General features: G+C 42.6%; 1 long non-coding RNA gene across 1 annotated transcript; it reads left to right on the top strand.

Moving 5' to 3' along the window:
* Positions 1 to 7,235: 7,235 nt before the first annotated feature.
* Positions 7,236 to 15,843, top strand: LOC142408428 (uncharacterized). The gene is made up of 3 exons (XR_012775284.1): positions 7,236 to 7,314; positions 7,674 to 7,774; positions 12,551 to 15,843. It is a non-coding gene; the product is annotated as an uncharacterized LOC142408428 (long non-coding RNA).
* The last annotated feature ends 8,069 nt before the right edge of the window (positions 15,844 to 23,912 follow it).

Raw genomic sequence — 23,912 nt, 5'->3', positions numbered from 1 at the left:
CAGTTTTGTCATACAGTGTATATTTTAAAGGTTTATTTCAGTGGCCTTTGCTTATAAGGTTTTGTCTTTCAATCATATATCAGGAATAAAAATCATAGAACAGGTGAAAAAGTAAGCAAAAGCTGTTAACAGAGTTGGATTTTTACCTTTTTTAAGCAAAAAAGCCATAGAAAAGACACGGTTTTGTGGAAAGACACTGCAATAAGTTGTTCATACCTTCTCACTGATGGCTTGGAGGTTCCACATTGGCAGAGGCAAAGCAGCGCTGCGGCAACATTCAAAATGAACCAACTGAACCAGCTCGATAGAGATTACAGAACGTGAAAAGCTTTCTTAATACATAAAACCCAAAGACTCTTCCTTGTGTCCAAACAAATGAGTTTCCCTCCAAATAAGCATCTTCTTTTCCTGTGGTGGGCAAATTCATGTGCCTTCATCTCACCATCCCAACCACACTGACGACTGCAAGGAAATATCTGAGAACTGGAAAAGAAGCGGGAGAAATTTTCTGAAGAAGGTTTAACTTCCATTAGAATGCAAGTTACCTTAGAATGGATTAACTATGATCCCATTAACTACGGGACTATAAAGCTAGGTTCTTGAAATGCTTAAATGTTTAACAATTTAAGTTTGAGTGTTTCAACTGCTAAAATCGAAGATAGCCTCAGCTCAGACCCCTGCCAGCACCATCCTTCTGACATTCACTTGGTATGTGAAAAACTCAGATTCAAGTGCCTGTTCAGAAGGCTGGGAGCAAACAGGCACTCCATCAGCAAAGGGACGGAAAGAGGAGAAACACAGACCTGTGTAGCCTGGGGAAAGTGTCAGCTAAAAGAGAAATAGCCTAGACATGAGGAGATGTATGCAGTAAATGAGAAGATTTCTGAGCACTATCAGAGTGCTTCTCAAGCAAGTTTCCTGCTGGCGTAGCAGGGACAAGACTTAAGACGGAGTCTTGATCAATTTATGAAAGGCTATGAATGGCAGCACTAGCAGGAGACTGGATTGGTGATAAAGGCAGGTCTTTTATGATCTATCTGCAGCAAGTCAAGCAAAAATCTATACGAATTCAGCTTGTGTGGTTATGAAGGTCAGTCCTCAGAGGGTACACAGTGGTAACTAATTATAAGAAATAACGCATGTAATGAAGAGATGTCCTGACTTTTGTGAGTAGTCTATGCATCAAGAAGAACATTAGGACACGCCAAATATACCCTGTCTGTGCCCACATGTCCTAAATAGCACTCAGTTGTTGTAGAAAGCAGCTCTTCCTCAGCGGCTTCCTTAGAACATGAACATGAACTCTGCACCTTATCCTTGGCTCAGTGCTGCTTCCTCAGCAGTTACCTTTTTTTTAACATCCTGTTTATTGCTACAGGCTACATTGGTTAGTGTTTAGTCAAAGAGCTTATGTCTCAACCATAAACGTAGTGCACCAACAGGCAAGGCTCTTAAAATGCCACATTCATGTTCAAATAGGCAGACGCTGAAAGGATTTCCATAATGTCTTAAATAGATGGCACCAAGTAGGCAGTCTGAAAGCTCACTAAAAATGGCAGTTCCCATTCACTTCCAAAATCAAGACCACATCCTGAACCAGAATCTTTGAGGAAGCAAAGAGGATTTAACCAGGAGAGTGCTAAAATGCACCCAGATGTATCACAGTTAAGGTATCCTGCAGGGCACAATGCAATGGCAGCTGGATGGGGGTCTGGCACTAAGCCATGGGCGGGCAGTGCAAGCAGCCTGGGTTTCGGTGTGAACTTTCTAACTCTTTTTCATGCCAGCTCCCAGAAATTTCTCACGGGCTTAAAATGCACACATAATTACAGAGTCTGGACTTCTTTTTATCTTTCCAGCCACTGCATTCCTATTTACTTTCTTCTCCTTTTGCCTCTTGTGGTCTCTCTTTCTGAGTTCTTCTCTCATCGATGTGTACACAAAAATCTTTATATCAATCCGCTTCTTCAGAACAAACGTCCCTCTGCTGTAGCCAGGATGAGCCCTCCTTCTCCAGGTGGAGGGTGCCAGTAGTTGCTTTTCTGGGATGCGAGAGGAACTGACAGCAGAGGAGCGCATATGAGGAAGGAACGTGGTTGTGAAGTTGAAAGTTCACCAGCCACCACATGCCACAGATGTCAGAACGCATCTCCCTCTACCTTTTCTGCTCTGCCAAAAATAAAGGCTAGGGGCAGAACGCCAGTCTCCAATCTGCTTGATTGCCCTCTGCTGTGACTCAGGGACAAATGTTTGTCTTTTAAGCCGCAGGAAAAAATCAACACAGGGAGAAAGTTCGTCTACCTGTAAAATGACTTTAGCTCAAGCAGGCAGATAAGCTGGTCGGCGCTTGGAGGTTTCAAACTATCTGAAATTGCCACAGTCTGGGGTTTGTTTTCATTCCAAATTCCAAACAGAAAAATAAGTTTTTTCTGACATAACATTACAAGAAGAAGAATCATGATTTCAGGTAAATCACAGCCATTCGGTTTTATTAAAATAAAAATACTGTGTCCTGATTTTGATCCTTTCAGTTTCACATTATGGAAATACAAGAGGAAGGTGTAATGATAAAGGTGACTTGCTCTATTATAAATGATACATTTAATTAAATCAGATAAATTTCACAAACCAATAAAGTGGTTTGTCCCAGTAAGATCACTATCTGGTGCTTAGACCTTAGACTCTTTTTCATGAAAAAAAAATCGTAATTGTTTGGTGAAACAGGCTTTTCCAACTCAAGGATAAGTTACTGGAAAAAAATTTGCCAATTTTGAACACCCTCAAGGGTGTTTTAATCTTGGGGTTAAAATCTGCAGGCATGACTCAAAGCCCCGGTGACCCAACGGGCAGAGTAGGGTGCTGATCACCTGGTGACTGCGCTGTTACCAATGGTGCACAACCCTGCTGGAAACCAGGTCATTTCAGTGATTAAACTCATTTACAATACTTCGAACAGGAGAGTTGTTCTGAAAGGATCACAGCAATATTGACTAAAAAGTCAATGAGATGCTGGGGAAATTAACGCTGCACACTTGATACACTTAGAAATGCCATTAGCTGGAAACAGCTAATCCTACAGAATGGGGGCACGGAGGCAGTGTGAGTTAGGAGCAAGGAAGGCATACAACAAGGTGGGTGAGTAACTCCAGCTGCCACTGGATTCTGCACGATGCACGGACGCTGAGGCAGTCTGGCCATGAGCCCCAGTTTCGCAATATGATTTCTGTGAGTGGAACGAACTGCACAACTGGAGCACTCACTGTTTAAAAAGAAATGGTTGGAGGCATCATTGATTGCTCTCAGGTTTACTTGGCAATGCTGTTCTTTTCTCCGATCTCCTGATATATTTCATAGTAGATGCGTACCTAGACAACAACCCCGTACAAAAACAAGCTTAGGAATAAAGAAGCTGTCCCCACTTCTATTTTTCTTCTTTCTTTTTTTTCTTCCTTTTTCTTTTTCCTTCTTTCTTTTTTCTTTTTTTTCATTTTTAACTGGAAGTCCTTCTTAGGAAAAGCTATTTCATAGCTGTCTACTGTCTTTCAGGGGAGTTTATAACTGATCTCAGGAGATGTGTGGGATCTAATTTATCAACGGATCAGAAAAAACTGTAACCAAACAATACAATAGTAATCCATTCTCCCCCACAAGAAACACTTTCAAGATAAAGAAAAATCCTTTCACTCATTTTAAATACGGCTCAGTGACAGAGGCAAAACTAAAGATACAGAGCTTACAATGAATACCTCAGATCTAACTGCTGGTGTACGAAGGTGGTTACTGCCTTTATGCAGTGACTGCATGCACATGGGGTGACTTTTCTGTAGTACTTTTATGTAGAGAGTTTGGGCCAAGCTGGGTCCCTCTCAGTTTATTTGCAGGTCAGCTGTCAATATTTTGTCTTTGGAGAAGCTCCTCTCACCTTGTGCTTTTCCAGCCTTCTCTCTTTCCTCTGCAGCACAATTACTCGTGTGTCAGGGCAGTCAACAGGCTGAGCCACTGTGATTTTTTTCTGAGCCTTTCTGTTCTCTCGTTTTCTGACATTCCTAGCATGAATAGGTGCACTAAGATAATTACGCTAATCCATCTAGCAAAACATCCAACTTATACCTTTGAAGTTAATTAGATAAACTTCAAAATGGGTCATTTTTCAGCCCCTCAGCCTCCCCCTGCTTATGAGCATTACCCCTGAGGGGACTCTTTCTCAATCAGGTAGACATTTCTGGGAATGAGATCTAATGAATCCCTTTACCTCCTGAACTGAAAACCTCTTTTCATTGAGACTTAAGCAACTGAGGACAAATTCAGGCATGGTAGAAGTAGGAGCTCTCCCAAGGCAACAGTACTGCCTCTTTCTGCCTAAATTAGGTTTGACCCAATCTACTGACAGAAGACCAAAAGCTTTCTGTGAGCAAAAGTGTTGCAGGATACTTTCTTCTCTGGTAAAGAAAGGCAAGGTAAGACTATAGCAGTCAGTTCCCCTCACTGACACCAGTACTATATGCAGATAAGATCTTTCAAATGAATAGTAAAAAGCCTTGCCAGAAATGGGTCTATTCTCTGGATCCTGGAGCTGGAATGAATTTCACTAGTAGCAGGGCATTTTTTTCCCCCAGATTTTTCAAAATGTTTCAGCCTGATGCTGTCAAACAAATGCTTTCTGCTCTTTCAGTGTGAAATGGTATATTGTGCTTTTAAAAATTATGAAAAAAATATTTTAAAATATTTATTATTTTTCTTTTTCAATTTATAGGTGTTGGTCACAGTATTTTTATCAATTTCCAACTGGAGTTGCATTCCTGTAAGCCCTTGCCAAGTGCCCAGTGAGAAACAATTCTGACCTCTGCAGAACACGCTGCTTAACTGAGAGAGACCAACAAAAGGCAGCAGGGGAAACAGAAGCACTGAGTTGCAGCAGGTTGAACAAAACCTAACAGCAACTCAGTGACAAATCTGGGATTCAGTCAAAACATTTAAATGACTCAGAGTCATGCTTCTCTTTTTACATCAGCAACATCACAACAGAGATGAATACCACAGCAGACTTTCAGGCTTTTGACAAAGAAAGGAGTGCCCGAGTATACTGCATTTTTGGGCATCAGTGGGGGAAAAAGACAGACTTTGGGGGGGGGAATAGAGAAAAGGACAAAACAGACACAAATGTGAAGCATTACTCATAGCAAATGTAACTGGTGAAATACACAGCCACAAACCTGTGCTACTCTGTGTTTCCTAGCTGTTGTGTCCTCTGCCAACTTAAAAGAAAAGACAATGAAACCGCCCTCTAAAACTGGTTTTTTTACGCCAATGTGGTGCTAAGTGCATTTCCAAAGCACTAAATTTGAGTCCTATCAGGAAAAGTCTTACTTTATTAGTTAAGATGGGAGATGTGATATATCTGGGCTCAACAACCTCCGGCTAGAGCAGACTTGCTTTTTTCTTCCAGACCTTCCTACATGTCCGAAGCAGAAGAGAGGAGATGCTGCCCCTGAACCGCACCGTGCTGCGCTCAGACCTGCAGCCCTGCAACACGGAGCTGTGAGGCTGCTGGCCAGGCTGCAGAGGAGCCAGCCCTGCTGCTGCTGCTGGGACCGCACGGGAATGGGTTAGCCATAAAGTTGGGTGTGTGAGGCAAAAAAATCACTGAACCAGTAAAACTGACCCAGGCCTTTTGTTTTCTCTCACTCCAGAAGAAAAGGGTAACACACGCTGGCTGTGTGCGACCCACTGAGGCTCAATCGTTCCCCGAGACAAGAACACAGACGAGCTTCCCGTGCTTCCCCCGACCTCTTTCCCTGTTCTGCCACTGTAATTTTAGAGGTGGAAGCAGATGAAAAAGGTTTTTCCATTGTAATGCAAGGTCTTTTCTTCTATTGCCTGCCACAAGTGTAATGCCTTGTTATTTTCTGTTCCTTTCGCTTCCAGGATGAGCTCTGATGGAGCTCCCTAATGATAACAAACCATCACTGCAGTAATATTGATACCTGTTGTAATCACTGGCATTCTGGCTTTTCAATTTTCACTATTTGCCTTGGATCAAGTAGCTCTGTGCTAATGCAACAGAAGGTCACCAGATGAAGGGGCTGATAACAGAGAGGGACTGTTCTACTTAACATGCATGGAGGATTATGCTTTTCAGTCGTCCTCGAGCTAATCTTTCAAGTTGTCCTTTTTTGACTTTCTCAGTTTAATCAGTTTAATCTCATCTTCCCTCTTTTCTGATTACAAGGATTTTCTGTAGAAACCTTGCCTCCACAATAAGGACCACGTGGCAATTTATTCTTATATTGATTTCAACATCTCTTTTCCGCTACCAGGGCTCTGGTGGAAGGAGGGAGGGTGGGAGCCAGAGGGGAAGCAGAGGGTCCCTCTAGTGCCTCCTGCCTAGCAAATCCTCACACTTTTGTTATCTGGGAATCTGAAGACTCCTTTAATACACTTGAAGTCAGAAATGGCAGCCAGATTGGAAATACTCAACTGTGATTAAAAGTCAGTGGAGACAGTAAGAGCAATAAAGCATAATCACAACATGAGCTAAATCTGGGGCACCAGTAATCAAACTGTTCAGGCCATATTTTCTAAGGGGCTCTTTCGTGGTTGCCATCACAACTGCTTACCCAGCAGAACACCGCATTTCTTGCCCCACAGGTGGGGAAACCAGATGCAAGGTCCAGGGAGTTAGACAGAGTGGCCAGTCTGCACAGACGGGTTTGTGCATGCATTTGCGCATGCATTTATGCATGCAGATTTGACTGCACAGGCAAACTCTCCTGTGTTTTTGTATATCTCTCCAGGTCAGGAGGAATTCCCACAACTATTGATTTTTCCAGGTAGGAGGGATGAGGACTGCTTAGCACTGGACTGGCATCTTACCTGTTTATGTCTGCAACGCATAGCAAGAAAAGAGAAAAGAAAGCAACGGGCAATATGCTTTTCCACTGTACACACTACCTAACCCTTGAGTCAGGATGCTCAGGCAGCTGTAGGGAATAGCCAAGCAGGGAACGGGCAGCCCCACTCCAAGAATAAGCTGACACTGTCCAAAAAGCAAGTAAGAGGTCCAAGAGATGATTGCCACCTTGCTGTTGCACCAAATAAGTAAGGGAGGAGTTGTCCCAACCTCCCATCCGTTTGGTTGCTTCTGCTTTAGACACCACCTCTTCATCACATCTTCATAGTCTCTCATTCCACAGACATCTGAAATGTTTATCTGTAGTCTCACTCTCCCCCAGACACACACTTCTTGACCTGTGAGTAACACAACAGCAGCGAGATGGGATCTGATGCAATGGGCTGGTGTATCTGTTTAGCCCTGTAAGCCTGCTCTATTTTTCCTACAAGTAATGAAGGATTTTGCTTTCTCTTCAGGGTTCCTGGAGATAATGATATACCATAGCCAGCGGAGGTGAACATCTGTTTTAAGAACTGTGAACTTACAGAGACCATTTGTCTATCTGATCTTCCTTTCTTGTTTTTCAGTGTGCCCTATCCATTTCTCTGTTAATTAAATAGATGTGAAATCACTAAACCACTGGGTCGAAGAAACAATTAAACAACAACTGAAATAAAAAAGTGGGAGGGAGGAGACTCTCTTTTCTTTTTTTCCTCTCAGCTGATTCTGCTTGGTAGAAATTGCCCTACTTTTGAGTGTGCACTTTCTTTTCCTTTCACAGAAAGAAGACTTGGATTCATGAGGGCGTATCCACCTAATGACAATATGGTGGAGTTAACCCAAGAGAACAATGCATCCCATTAATCTGCTCATGCTTAATTGGTAAGTACAGTATGGGGCTGGCACTTCAAAGGCAGACCGTAAATGTACTTGAATTGGTTGCTATTCAATTGATGCAACTGGCACACACATGCACGTACCCTAAAAAAGAGAGCAAGAGAAAGCAACAAGAAGTTATTATGAGTGATTTTTTTCCTTTTTAATATTACCTTTTGCAGCTATAGGCAAAAAATAATAAGCGTGAAGCTACTGTCATTGGCCTTTGTACATGCTGTCTGGGGAGAAAAGATCGTCCCTCGCCTGCCTTGCCCGGCGCCCTGCAGCAGCCTAGAGCGGGGCAGCCTGGGAGCTGTGGGACGTGGCAGAGCAGGGAATCGCCGCTGCAGTCCCCCCAGCTTACCTTGCTGCCTCCTTCGCACACAAGCGTGTGGGCAATCGCACGCTCCCTTGGGAGCTCAGCAGGGAAAGGGGGAAAACTCTGACCCAGCCGGTGCCCCCACGCACCCCTGCCTCTGCTCTCTGCCGCACGGGAGGAAGAGCAGCAGGCACGGCAGGGCAGCCCCGGCACCCAAGGGTTTCCCAGGAACGGCAGCGGGGAGCGAGGGTGGAAGGCACGAAGACTGATGAGAGGCAATGGCCTACTGCATTGCAGAGACAGGCAGAAGCAGAATCACAAGGACACTCTGGTGACTACAGACAGCAGCACGGACCAGGGTTGCTTTCCAGAACAGCGGAGGACAAGCAACATATTTTTGTTTCACTAGCTGTATTCACCTTTAAACGATTCTGGAGGATGTGGGATGGCTTTGCAGGAAGTTGAAAATCACCCTTTCGTAAAGCAGAGCTCACCGCTCACCTTCCCCTACAGGCATGCGAAAAGGGAAGACTGCTAGAATACAAGCTCTTTGGCAACCCAGTAGAGACTCGTATGACTAGAATATTGCCTATCTGAAATTACTTCCCACAAATCCATAAACTTCTTCGCTCAAAAGTGAAGAGTCCCACATTGTTAACAAGACTATCACAAAAGCAAAGCAAAAAAAAGCTAAGCTTTTTTCTCGTGTCCTACCTACCCTACTGCCACCACCACTCCGTTCCATCTGCACATAAAAATGTTAACTTTACCCTTTCAGAAACCTCTTTACTAAGTTGTTCCCTCTAAGTATGATTAGTTCTTGAGCCTTCTGACCAAATTATTTTTCCCACCCCAACACTATTCATTGTGTGGATGATGCAGTGATAATCTGTGAAATGAACAGTACTTGTTATAGTTCTTATAAATAATCTTATCACATGAATATAGCAGAAATTTGTCCAGTTGAGAAATACAGCTCATGAAACTAAATTCTTGCAAAATAGTATCCCCCTAAAAAAGGGTTTCAGCAGTGTGAAAAAAATAGAAATAAGCAAAGGGAATCACAGAATCACAGAATCACAGAATCATATAGGTTGGAAAAGACCTTTAAGATCATCGAGTCCAACCATAAACCTAACACTGCCAAAACCACCACTACACCATGTCTCTAAGCACCTCATCCAAACGTCCTTTAAATACCTCCAGGGATGGCGACTCAACCACTTCCCTGGGCAGCCTGTTCCAATGCTTGATAACCCTCTCGGTGAAGAAAAATTTCCTAATATCCAGTCTAAAATGACAGTTAGCTCTGCAATTCCTTGTGTCTGCACTTTCCTGTTGGATGTGACAAGGGTGTAGCAATCTTCACTTTCCTACATCCACAGCACAGCTAGTCTATCCCTTATCTGGAAAAGACCAGAAGATCTCTGGATGTGTCTTGCACTCTATAAATTCAAAAGCAGTGTTTTGCACCTGGAGCCTGGAAGGGAGGGTGGAGGTGGCAGGAACACAGGGATGCACCTTGTGTGCAGTGGGGACATGGTACATGTACAGATAATAGTTTGGAAGGGAGATGGGAGGAGAGAACGAGGTGGAGCAATCATAGCACAAATGACCCATTTCTCTCGTTTCCAGACTGTTACTCTCGCATCCTTAATTGCCTGGCAGATGTCCTCTGTATCTGACCACTAAGAGTTGGACCTACACATTTTTCTGGTCAGGTCTTTGTCTTTTCACGTGAGATCTCCCCCTCTGCTGAGCTGAAAGGGTCAGGAGAAGGTATTCATAAGCCTACAACAGCTGGAACCCAGAAGATCCCGACAGGAGAAGGCAGCGCCCACGGCACCAGGAGATGTGAGAGCAGAGGGCTGTGTGCAGAAAGCAGCACGGCAGTTTCGGAAGGGAAAGAAGCAGGGAACTTTTAAATTGCTGAGCATGAACTAGTTCTTTCCAGAAAACTGGATTACAAATAATCCTGTCTGTAAAATTACTAGAAAAAAAAAAATAAAACAGCTGACCTCAGTTCATCTCTCCCTTTTGAGGAGAAAAGGAGCCTGGAACAGTTCTAAGACATGCATTTCTGTTCACAAAAGGTCCTGATGCAACATATGCGCCAGTGTCCAATCTGGATTTTCAAGTGAAATCAGCTTTGTGGGTCCATTTGTGCACTCACAGTATTGGCAAATCTAGGCAATATCATGTAACACAAAGCCATACACTTTTCCCTAGTTGCCCTAATTGTATTCTGCTATTAAATGATCATCATGCAAATGCTGAAGGGGGAAGAACTTGCATGGTAATGGAAATCCTCTCTGTTCCTGTAATCTATTTATTGAGGCTTTTCCAATTATTTTTATATTAAAAAAAAAGAGTAAGAAATATGAGTACAAAGAAACTACAGAGAAAAGGCATTTGTGATTGGATTAGTGAATCCAGAACAAAATCATCAATAGATGTCTTTATTATTAAAATAGAGTAGCAATTTTGGCTGAATGATTAGCCAAAGTTTCAAAGCCTTGCAGAGTTGTTTCTATTAGCATAAGAAATCAGCAGCGTAAGTCAATTGTAGTCTTGGCATAATCTTAAAATAATCTTGTTTACTTACCCCCCCAAAAAGGGAGGAAAAATTTCACCCAAAGCCCATTTTCCTGAATGCAATAAAAGTGAAAGCATCAGCAAAGACTGTTATTCTCATTCAGGAATTCCCAGATCTGCCACCCTAGAGAGATTAACATGCAAGCTCTGCTGGCTGCCTGCTCCCTCTCCACAGCACACGGCCAACTCTTCTTGCAAGACTTCTGCTCTTTCACTAGCAGGCATCAGCCAAAAAGTCTGCAGCAATGAGCTGCTCACGCCATCTCCTTAGCTCTGATACTGCATAATTCTTCCTGGCACTGGCCCCCCGGGAGGAGGGACCCAGTAATTCCCAAGGAAGTCCGAAGGACATCGCAGGCTTGCCTGCATCTGCAGTTTGGGGAAGCGGGGAGGACCAGAGACCAGCATGCCGTCTTTGGCAGTTTTTAGCTTCAGAAGGATACAAAAGCTGCCAACAGCAGAGCTGATTCACTGCAGCCTTTGCCTGGCTACTATCAAGTCCTTCCCTCCTGGACAGAAAGGTTCCAAGGTTTGCCTGTCCCATAGCACAGCGGGCATGGCACCGGGCCAAGCATTTCACCTGGGAGCTGGGGATCTCTCTGTGTTCATAGTGGATTTGCTACTTTGTACATTAAAATCTCCAGTCAGCTGGTGCTGCCCCTCTCTTCTTTCAAGGATCCTTTTCCTCATGTCTTGCATTGCTTCAGTGACATCTCCCAGTGAATGTTTGCTAATCTTTTATTTCTAATAACATGGGTAGGGCATAAGATTTATACAGGCTCTGTCTCTTAACTTGCCTCCTTCCCATTTATTTATTTTTTCTTTCTTTTTCCTGAGTAAGATCACCACATAAAATTCCTTCTGCCACAGCACAGCAATTGGGTGTAACCTTTTATTCTGATTTGTCATTTCATTCCCATACTAACTGTGTTGTGAAGACCTGTCAATTCCATTTATTGAACATCTTTAAAATCTGTGCTTGGTTAATGACTGAGGCAACTAAAACTCTGGTGCATGCCTTGGTTCTTTCTCAGCTTGAATATTTAAATGGGTTTCTTGCTGGTCTTAGTGCATTTATTCTACCTAAATCGCAATCCATGCAGTTGTTTGCCTGGCCGGATATTTTGTTTTCCTTTTTTTTATTTTTATTTTATTTTTCCCTTTTCTTTTTTTTTTTTGCATGCCTCACATTCTCCTCATGAAACTGTTACTTGGGTGACTCCTGTTTTATTATTCTTATTTTGCATATTCCACTTAAGATTTTGACACAGGCCTTGTTTTATTTAAACCATTTTCTTACAGGGTCTGGGAGAAGACTCTGGTACGAGGACAGGGTAGGGGTCTAACACCACAAGACCCTTGTTTCCTGAACCGATCTAAGGTTTGTCTGTCACTTCTCATACTGTCCTGACAGTTACCCAAAGGTTTCATCTAAGAACAGAAGTTGGAGGGCTGAGCTATTGCACGTGATTTGTCCTTTGCAACAAGATGTAACCTGACATAATCCATGGAAGTGTAGCTTAACATTTCAAACAGGCCCAGAGATAACAGTAATTTTGCAGCAGGTGCTAGCAAGTGTCTGATGAAAGCTTCAGAATACATACTGGAAAATCCTGTTGTTGGTACAAATCTGGTGCATCTTGATTTCTGGCTCCACTCTTCTTACAAAGGCATTCTTTGTGATAGATATATTAAACCATATCTCCCCATTACAACAGCTGTACTTTTCCATCACCTTTAATTATGTCAGATGCAGCGTGCGGCTCAAGCTCACCTCCATTTACCTGATGCATTACTGTCATTTTGAAGGGCAGATGTTCTTACATCCCATGCTTCAACAAGCTCAGCTCTTTTCTATTGCTTTACAGAGACGTGGCTCCAACGAGAGGTACCGCCGCTTGCGTGTGACACACCGACTGGATCTGTACGCCGCTCTGCCACGCGCACAGATGCTTCCCCGAAACTACTGCAGTTTGTCACCATTCTGCTCCAGCACATCCACTGTACATTGGTTTTACGGCTCTACTCGGGATTGCTAGTGCAATATTCTGGAGTATTTATCTCGGGTTTTGTAAGGGAAATGCTCATCATGCACTGCTATCTGGAGACGAGCAATTCCAGCTCATAAGCTTTCAAACTTGTTTTCATTCTGTAACAGAGTGAAAAGCCCATCTTTTGAGACACTTCACATGCTCATATTTTGCAAAATTCTTGACTTGCAGAATAAAGAAACCCCCAGACTTTTGCTTAGAAAACTGGAGATTTTTACACTCTTGAGGGACAAGGAGTCTTGGCCCTCAAAAGTGCTCTTCTTCACACCTTCCTTCAAACGGGCACCACTCAGAGAAGTATTTGTGGGAGAAGGAAAAAACACATTTGATGAAAATGCAAATAAGATCCAGCCAGCTCTCCTCACGCTCTTTACGCTGAATCCCCAGACCCCAGCCCTTCGCAAAGGCCTTCAAAATATGTTTACCACACGGTGTGCTTTTCAGCCTCCTTGTTTGCTCTCCACCACGAGCAACTGGTCAAGCAGGCAACAGCAGAAGGCACAGAAGCATCATAAATCTTTAAGAGACCTGATAAAACTTTTAAGGCAGCTCCTACCTTCCCAGCCCGGCAGAAGGTGTGATGCGGTGCTCTGGTAACGTCACACCGTCCCGCCGGCGACGGTACCGCCAAGGTGTCAGCACAGCACGCCCCGGTGGCTTCACCATCCCCAGATGCAGAGAGGGGACAGCAATATTACCTCCAGTAATTCTCACCTCTCCCGGTGCAAGGGCCCTCTCGGGGTACACACGGCTCAAAGGCTGGCCTTTCACTTCTTCCTACAAGAGCAAAGGAAATATTTTTTTTTTCTCAGACCTCTACAGAAAGTTTACACCTTTATTTCTGAAACGCCAAGGAAGGAAGGCTTTAAATAATACATTTCCAGAGTGCTTGTGTGCAAGTGTCAGGGATGGATGAACTCATTTGAACCGCAGAGCAGTTGGAAAAGTGGTATTCAAACAGCACACCCGAAGTCAGCTGCGAAACTGCTCTGCCGGTACAAAAAAGCCTCCGAAGAGCACGAGAGGTGCCTCGGGAAGGGAATTGCCACCACCGGCAGCTACCGATCATGGTGCCGAAGCGCCGGTACCCAGTGAGAGACACAGCCCCTGGCTGAGGGAGAGGGGCAACAGCTACCTCCTCCTCGCCCCTTCTTGAAACCGAAGACGAAAATAGCAGTTTGTTTAAAAGAAACAAGACCACAGCAGCCCTTTGACCAGTCATTGGCAAGCAATCAATGAGTTATAGGTAATGTATTTTGATGAATTTGAAGAGAAAGCGATTAGGACAACACGCTGAGAGGAGTCGTCAGTTTTGCAACAGAATTGTTGTATTTATATTTGCAGTAATGACCTGAAGAAGACTATCCACAACGTTTTTCCTTTTCATCTATTGCAAACAAAAGATACAGTGTTTGTGAGTCTAGGCACACAGTGGGAAGAAAGATGAGAGATTAGTGAAGCTAGTGTTACACCTTGCTTATAGATGGGAAACTAAAAGGCCTTCTCACATGACCACATGGAAGGAAACAAGATCCCTCGCAATACATGCTCCCAGGCTAGAACCTGAAGCTTATGTTTTCATAAGTCCTTGGGACTTCATAGCCTGTCCAGACATCAGAGAAGAGAATTAAATGAGCAAACATCCTTTCTCGTTCTCGGTGGGAATTCTTGGTGCTAACCATTCTGAAGTGATACCCTTAATATGCTGATTTCAGAGCATTTACACCCTGCGGGAGTTTTGTCCTCTGACTGTGTCAACTCGTAACTATAGTGGATAGAAAACTGAGTGAGTTGTAATTGGTTTTATCAACTGGACAGCAGAAACAGACAGATGAAAAAAATCACAGATGATCTTCATCAGAAAATGTCATGCTCTACAGCATTCTGGGACTATGTGGACTTCTCTGGGACCACATGTGTCTTTTCCAGACCCACAGGGCAATACAAGTATAATGTGCTCAAATGTTTGAGGCTGATCCTGTATATTAAAAAAACTAAATAGAAAAATTCGATTCCCTTTCAGAATCTTGCTGAACATACTAGAGTGTCTGCAGCTTGAGCATAACAATGCCAACAAAACCAACCAGTTCTGTTTCCTCCTCCCTGAAAGTTAATCTGTTGCTACACTGAATGTTATTGCCACAGAGGGAAAAATTCAGCATCTGACATTACTCTAGAGTAAGGTTTCTCTATGATTTTCAGAAGAAATCCCACTCTACATGATCAAATGCCTTTCTGTTGAGGTTGAGGTTATTAATACTCTGTTGAGTTTTGTATTTTGCTTTGATTAAAGCAATTAAATTAACTTCCTTATATCAGAAGATATAAAATACCTACCCAGCTTCAAAATCCACCTCACCTTTGTAGTATTGCAGATGATATTTATTCAGGTATTCCGGCAAAAAAACCCAAGGCCTTGGTCTTGGGAATCTTTAAATATGTAAGTAACCTGAGAGATACGAAACACTAACAAAGTCCAGTTTCACATTGCTAGTAGTTGGCTTCTGCTTCTGGCCATTGTCCACTTTTCTTAGATGAATACCACCATTTGTTTATGTTATGAAATGTCTTTAAAAGACCAATGTTTAAGAGAGTTATTTAATTTTTAGTGATGCGATGTTAAGGCAGAAAAATTGTCTGTAGTATCTGAAGAGCACTCAGAAGATCTTTACTGGCAATTCTGGAGGTAAAATCATGGGACTTTTTGGGTTTTGTTTTCTGTTTGCTACTCTCTCTACCTTAAATGCTATTTAGAATTAAAAATTCGGTATCTTTCATGTTTTCTTAAAAGCCAAACAAGATACAGTCCTTACATGAGACCTTCATGACTACTGCTACCATTGGGGAAGCAGTAGTTTCCCACTTCTATGTTTTGAGATTTTCTGGGGGAACTATTTTCTCTTCATTCTGTTACAATTACTTTCCACTAACTTTGTCTCAGCTAATAATAACGAAGAACTTGGCTTAGCTTTGCAGCTTAAAAATTTGGACTGCCTTCTTCTCATAGTATGCTTTTTAAATCAGTCCCTTCCCACTTTCAGTCTGACTACCTGAAAATGATCCTCTCAGATCAAAAGAATTATTAGAAACCTGGGAATCTCACCATTCTTACCACAGATTTCTCAACACAATTTTAACATGGAAAAGTTCATTTTTCACTATTGTTTCATGGCAGCTTTTCAGAAGGAGTACAAGGAGTAATCAGAACTGCAAACCTGTGTGTTATAACAAATCAGTGGGTTTAAATTCCAATGGGCTTTGGTCAGAGTCCATCCCAAGAAGATTTTTCCTGCATTTAAAATTATATTTCAAAAGAGTGAAAAATATTCCAACAATTGAAAGGGGGCAATAAAAAGAGCCCAAACATCTTACACAGTAGCTACAAGCACAAGAAAAATATGGGTTTAGCAGAGATTTGGGTAATGACAAACTCCAGTTATGTGACTACAAAGCAAGAGCAGGTCTCAGAAGATCTCTTCTGTATCCAAAGCAAAGGTTTATCTGCAACTGAAATATATTTCTGAAGGGCTAGACATTACCATGAGTTTTTACTTCCTTTTAATGAGAAAGAGGACTAAAATATGCGTGTGTGTGCATGTGGAAGGCGCACAGTTTCTTGTTTTTTTCCACCTGAGAATAAGGTGGAAAGGCAGGTCTTCCTGGTCCTCTCCTCTTTTCTTGAGGGAAATCACTGGCAGCCAGGAGAACCAGGTGGAAGCCGCTCTTGCTTAATGTGGTGGAGATCAGGACTGATTCACTGGCTTTGTCCCTGTGAGAACAGAATGAGCAATGAGCATGTGAAAGCTGTCAATACTGGCGAAGGCCTACGGAAACATTTCACAGGTGCATTTTCAGGGCTGAGGAATGAAATTGGTTTTAATAAAGCCAAGCAAAAAAGGCTTAAATAGGACTTTAGCGATGCATACGACTTCAGCAGTCCTCTGCCCAAGGGTGTCTTTCTCTCTATATGTAGTACCCTGTCACCAGGCTAGGTTTTAATTACACAAGCCATGGGCAAAGCTAAGTCTGCTTTCTAATATCATTTTGATGTGGTATTCCCTGTATCTCTAGGAAATTAAGGTCCCTGCTATGCTCATCCTCTCTCAGGCATTAAATGGCAAGTGCCATTGTCAAAGAAAAGAGGAATGCTCTGTACTGGTAGTGGGGAAAAAGCTGACTTCCACCTATTTCAGCAAAGGATTTAAATCCCCTACACACTTCCAGTAACTCTCAGAGATAAAACTTACCACTTGTGCCATGACAATTAAAAGGCATTAACCCCAGGACATACCAGACACCAGTTGCCAAAATGCTTTCCTATTAATTAGTGAAGCACTTAGCTGAGATTTCCAGTTCTTTTCTGGAGCGTAAGACCTGCAATACCACAGCGCGGGACGAATTTGCTGCTGCAGCTGCAGCACTCGAGTCTGTCGTGAACTCTCTGCCTCCCAGTTCAGAGTCGCACCACCACAGCTCTCTGAAATGACCAGATGTAATTGGGTTCAGTGGAGTTCAAAGCTATGCTCCAGCTTCCTCATATCAAAGTCCATTGATTCAGTGGCAGCCGAAGCACATTGAAATGCTGGGAGAGCGGGAGGGAAGTTAGCAGCGGAGCACATTCAGGTCTGTCCTGTTAGATGCCAGGATGCAGTACACAACCGGCTTTTGGTTGAGCTTTCAAGAACCCAGGTGTGGTCCCCTGGAGTAGACTTTATGTCCTCCTCTAATTGCTGCAAAACCCATCTCACTTTTGCTGATGTACTTCGCCTATTTCATGGCTTGATACTTCTGAGACTCATTTACATTTTTTTTTTTAAATGTCAGGACTTTCTCCTGAGATTGTTCATTCATTATATTTATTTTCTTGGACATGATTTAACAAACCATCCCTGAAGAATTTGCAGCTATTAACTTTGTCGAACAGTAGCTCAAGTGAGAGTTAAAGGCAAATGGTCTAAAAGAAAGTAATGGGCCAAAGCACCTCCAGGGTATTCATCTGCCCCAAAACTCATTTCAATAATTCTTTCCCACAAAGACCAAAAAAAAAAAAAGAAGGAAAGAAAAAGGAAGTTCTGTTGTTGTTGATATGAGATACCAAATACAGAGAAGCATAACAGGATTAGGGTTCTTTTGTCTAGATAGTCCAGATACTCTCATCGTCACCCTCATTCCTTTCCTGGTTGATCCTTATGCATTGTCCATTCCTACCTCACATTCACTCCTGTAAGCTCCAGACCAGCAATAACAACTGCCCGGCTACGCTGTCGTGGGACAGCCGTTTGGGTCACATTGCTCTCAGTGGCAGCTCTCAGCTTGCGGAGACCCGGGCTGATGTTCACTAGCAACCTGATTCTGGGAAGACCGACTTGCTGCCGCTACTAAAACTAAGGAAGCTGTAAGTGGCGGTGTAGCTAATTCACCTTGTATGGTCTTCAGAGAAGGATATGAAGAGTATACTATATAATGTAACACACTCATATAATCTTGGTCTTCCTGTGGGCTGTAATTGCAAATAAATTTCTGATGAACAGAACGTGATGAAGGGTCTGACTGCCCAGAATTCCGTCTGTTTTTCTCCAAATATACCAGCTGTACACAACTGAGAATGCATGCCCATCAGTTCTGTGCACTTAATTCCAGTCAGTACAATTTCATGCAAAATATTGTTTCTTTCCACAAACCCTGCCTCACCAGTGACTGCCCTCTCTGAAAAATACTGGTTAGACACAGTTATACACAGATAAAGAATGTAACTTAGTCATTCTCGTTGCTGCATACAACTGACTTTTTCTGCAGACGTTTTATGTGTCTGTTCCTGACTCAAGCAGACCCAGTCATTTGGTCATTTGTTTGGTTTTGAATATTTCAGCATTAAAAAAAGAAAAAGGAGCCCTTCAAGTCAAAATAACCTCCCAGTACACTGCAAGTTATAGCAAAGTCAATTTGGTATTTTTTTAATGCCACGTTTATGTTATTTTCTATTCTGCAAAGTCACCATGGAGAGCCAAAAGCACTGGGCAGCAGTAGCCACCCAGTACCGGGAGACTTTGTACAAGCTATAGAGCCACATGTGCAAAATATTTTATCCAATCTCTTATATTATTTCTGGTCCTTGAATTAGTCTGGATGTCTTAGTCCAGGGTTCATTGCTGTATGTTATTGGGTTGTTGGGTATGGACCTATATTCTTTTTTCTTTCAGAAATGTTTGTTTTGTCAGTGTTTGATAAGAATGAAGGCAACTGTTTTGTCACTTTCACTGAACTTGAGTTTCATGTGGGTTTATGTGAGTCAAAAGTATCTTTTTTAGTTATATGTCTCCCTTAGGATTCTTATAAGTATCCCTAAAGAAATCTCTTTGTATCTGGCATGTAACAAGGAACACAGAGCTAAAACCCACTGAAATCGGATGAAGCATCTTCATTAATACCTATTAGTTTTGAATCAGGTCACCTATCAAGTGCTATTAGGATTTCCCCATGCCAGTACAGATAGGCCATTTTTATAGATTTTTTCTGCAGTAAATTATTTAAAAAAAAAAATTTGTTCTCAGTCAGCCTGAAACAATTTGTGAGCAGTATAGCTGGAAAGAAATTGGAGGTCTGACCAACAGGAGTGCTGGGTGACTGGCATTGCCATCTTAGCAAAGGTCTAAATTCATGTTCAAACCCCTCCCTCTCACATCCAGTGTCAAGAAGGTTATTCACTGCAGGTCTCCTGGGAGAATGCTCTAACCAGCCGAAAATGCAATGAAGTTATTTGTGTAGCTACTAGGTGAAAAAGGAGTGAAAACATTGTGCGTGAAAGGAAACGTTTCTTCTGAGACAATTTTTTTTCTTTTTTTTTTTATTATTTTGCTGAAGAAAAAGACTGCTTCAAGTTGAACTTTTTATATTTTTTATATTTTTATATTCTCTGCTCAGTAGCCCAACCAAAAAAATCTATTATTTCCACTGTGCTCCTTCTAACCTTTCTATTTCATTCAAACTAGGTTTACACAATTTGCTTTCTAAAGAGCCATGGCATCAGGATCTGTAGAATAGCCAGGGTCAAAATTTCACTATTTTTGAATACACCTACAATACACACAGATTTGCATAATAGGCCCTAATGCCTCCTTCAGAATCATTATGGTCTATTGAGTAAATAATGTGTCTATTGAAAATGGTTGAAATACCCATTTAGTTGATAGACTCTATTGACTCCTAATAAGAAGCTATTAGAGTTGAATAAATATTATGCATTTTAAAACTTGCCTAAATATATTCCATTTCCACATATTTTCATATTTACACAATGGACTGTAAAGAACATGTTGTATCTGCTCACAGACAGCTCCAAGAGAGAGCTTCCCTTTTTGCAGGTTTTTTTCTTAACTTTGCAGGTGCTAGGGTAGGTTGTATTTGGGTGGTTCTTTTGTTTTTGATGAGACTGACATGGGGGAACAAAATTAAAACAAGAAAGAAAATTAAACTACATGAGTTGGTACTTAAATAAAATTAAGCTTTATGTTTTCAAAGAGTTAGCATAGGATTTAGCCATGCATTCTTGGGTTTATATGTGGGATAGCACAACACGTTCTTTACAGTCAATTGTTTAAATATGCAAATACATAGAAAAGAATGAGCGTAGTTAGGCAATGTGTAAAATGCTTATTTGTATTTATTCAGCCTTAAATGTTTTCTTGAGAGCTGAAAGAATCTCTTAAGTTAAAGTATACTTTGATAATTATCCATATATACATTTTTTGCTAATCCATAGCAATTCTGAAGCAACCATAAGTAGCTGTGCCTGTTCAGCATAAAGATTTCAGACTCCAGATGTGCCTTACACTGTCTTGTGTCTCATCTCAGAGTTTCAGATCTTGGATCCTGTATCACACATCCTGTCACTCCGTTTGCTGTCATGTGGACATAAAAAATAGCCAGGACTCAAAGCTGGTACAGGAGTGTCTCCTGGATGCGCTTAGTTCACGTGAAAGCAAGTGGCTGCTGCCGTTCTGCTCAAGCAGACAGTTCAACTGCTTGTAAAGAGCAAGTGCCTCCTTCCTTTCTCTCCTTGGGGCCTGAACAGGTACAGGCAGTGACAGAAGTGATCACTTTATACATTTTCACACCAGCTGATTCCATGTTCTCCATCAATCACAGACTCTATTTTTCCTGTTCTCTTGTTGCTTTCAAATGGTTCACACATTTACGTACATTCCTGGATCTCGTCAGCCTCTAGAAGACCACCAGGAAGACCTACCAGCAGTATGCAGCAGAGGTCGAAGGGGGAGGCTGTTCTTCATGGGCCATACGAGCCCCGCAGGAGCCTGACACAACTGTAGGTGAAGGCTGTGCACAGACCTGAGGAGCTTGTTTCCAGAGGTCAAGCTCAGTCACTAGCAGGTCTGACCATGCAGTCACTGACTGTGTCTACTCTACTCTACCTCTTCACAAGCTCAGTTTTCCAAAAGGTTGCCTTGACTGTATATCGCTGTGACAGTGTTATGCAAATTGTTTTCTCAGTTTATTTAATTTGATGTTGGCAAGAATGGAGGGTTAATGGCCTTGGCACAAACACATCTTGCTGCTATTTTCCAGTCAGTTCCTTGAATATCTGAACACTAGAAAGTCTTCTTCAGTCTCACGATGGCAAAGAAACGCAGAAAGGTCTAACTTAGGCATAAGTCCTATGCCATTGTGGACTAAAGATGTTGAGATCTCCAAACTGTAACTGATTTGTCCTGTGCTAGACTCATCTTATTTGGCTGTTTTACTCATCTCTTTCCGCTGCAGTCTACCACTGTCTTTCACATTTTAGTCTCCCTGCGCATGCTGCAGAAAGTGTGGTTGACAGGCCGCCCCCTCCTCCTTTCTCCCCTTCCTCCAGCCTCCTCATCATGCTAGGTCCTTACCCAAAGAGCACCGACCCATCTGTGGGGGACAGAGGTCTTCCAGAGCACTGGCCTGTGAAGAAACCATGACGCAGAGATGATTTCTATATCCTCACATCCCGTAAATAATTCTCCTTTCTGTGCCTGAGGGGTACTGAACTGCCAGTGAGAATTACTCCTAATGAACTGGAAAAGTCTCCACAGATGCCCCTCAGCACGGGAGGTGCAGCATGGTCCCACCTCTCAGCCCCACCTCCAAACCACTTGTCTTCCCATAGCCACTGTTCCCTGGCTGTCAGAAAGGCAGAGACAACAAGTGCACCCCGTGTCCTGCTAGGGATAGGTTATGTTCTAGTGTTTCACAGCCAGGACACCAAAGTCTGTCCTTTCTGACATTTCTAACTGACTGGTGAGAAGCAGAAGTTAGACAACTGATGAAACTAACAAACTAGGATAAATAATAGATAATTAATTTATCGTCTTCATTTTTTTTTAAATTGTAGCAAATTGATAAATATGTTCTCAATGGTTTGCATAAGTCACTTTATGTCTGTCTTCCATTGTCCCTGAATAAACTTGAAGGCACCATCTGATCACTTCTTCTGGGTCCCTATGGTTTGACTAAAAGATGATGATATTTTCAGTGCAAGCTTCCATTCCTCTCCTTCCTTTCCTCCCTACCCCACAAAAAAAGTTTAAGCACTCCACACTTTCTCTACCTCTGGCCCCCGGGCAGCATTTGCAACAGTAGAAACACTGGAAAGCATAGAAGCCAAATAATGCTAATAGGGCAAATAGAATGTAATTGCTTATGTGTGCTGGCTATATCCTGAAACAAATTGTTTCTTAATGCTGAGGTCAGACAGGGTTTAATTAGGAGAAATACAATTGGTGTAAAATTTTGCAGCAGGCTGCTTGTTTGGTGTCATGCCAAGTCAACATCAAGCCTGTCCAAATGGAAATTTTCATTAGAGGCCATTGGCAGCCTGGTTAGGCTGAGTTTCAACTTTTTCGAGTCTCCTGGTAACATGAACCTGAAACTCAGCATATCTGCTTCCTAATAACAGGCTGTCCCTATTGCAACTGTTCTTACACACGCACACAGCTTCTACATATGTAGTAACACATGTGCTCAAGATATAAAATGGCTACTTTCTTCTAGCCTGAAGCTGTCAAGATCTGCATGCAGATAGGACTTAACTTCAGCTTTAAGATCGTGGAGAAATGACATTTTATTTTCATATTGTTTTCATATCAAAGATAAAGAAGCCTTTGAACCTCAGCAGAGGAAGGGAAATTTCTAAGCCCTTTTTATTGAGTTGTGCCCCTTTTTTTGTTCTGTTTGTACCACTCTATGCAAGGTTCTCAAGGATTCTTATTGATGCTCGAAGCACTGATGCTGCTCTTTACATTGATTGTCACAGCCATAGTGCTTGTGCTGCCAAGGTTAAGGTTGTATCAGCATTTCCTTTATAGACTCTGCTGTTCAAGAGAAAAATGTTTAACTTGACTGAGAAGATTTGCTTCAGGTTGGAAATTTCTTTTTCCCTTTCTCTAATTTTGTGAGTTAAGCTGATGATCATAAAATGAAAGGATGGGCATTCTGGCTTATACCAAGCAGGCATTGAAGGCTTCTTCCACTCCTTAGCATGCCTCAGTCTCGGTTTGTGTCTTTTCTTCTTATTCCTATCCTGAGATGGGGAACACTGATGAATGGCCCACAAAGGGAGTGTGACATGGTGCGTGCCACAGCCCGTGGGCTTTAAGTTGAGCTACCAGAGATACTTACTCCAGAAACTGCTGTCAGCAAAAGGCAGGAGCGGTGGAGGATTTGCGGCTACTGTGAAAGCTGGTGGGGTGGCAGGGGAGCTGGCAGAGAAGGAGGGAGGGCTTGTGAGCCAAACTGCCAGTGCAAATAAGACAAGCCAGGCTATAGGAGGGAGAAACTGCTGGGAAGAAAGTGGCAGAGACCCAAGTAGATAGTCATTGTAGTGCAATTTGTTAAAGTAAACAGGAGCCTTTTCATTTCAATATCTCCCTGCCCTGGTTCAGACTATACCTGAATCAGCATTTACGAACCATCTCCTCCCTGAAGGTGACATTTGCTCTTCTTTGTGGTTTTCTAGCCAACCGCCTGTGCTCAGTCCCCTATTTTCTCTCTCCCTTCCGCTCTCACTATCCTTTGAGGGAGCAGCACCTTGTGCACCCTTTCCTCTCTGCTGTCTGTGGGCCAGCTGCTGCCTCTGTCCTCCTCCGCCCCTGCACCAATCCTGCTGGATTTGTCTGACGGATGAATCCTTATC

This window comes from Mycteria americana, chromosome 3 (assembly GCF_035582795.1).
Source record: "Mycteria americana isolate JAX WOST 10 ecotype Jacksonville Zoo and Gardens chromosome 3, USCA_MyAme_1.0, whole genome shotgun sequence".
Lineage (NCBI taxonomy): Eukaryota > Metazoa > Chordata > Aves > Ciconiiformes > Ciconiidae > Mycteria > Mycteria americana.
The sequence above is the reverse complement of the archived record's forward strand: the minus strand, read 5'-3'. Positions and strand labels throughout refer to the sequence as shown.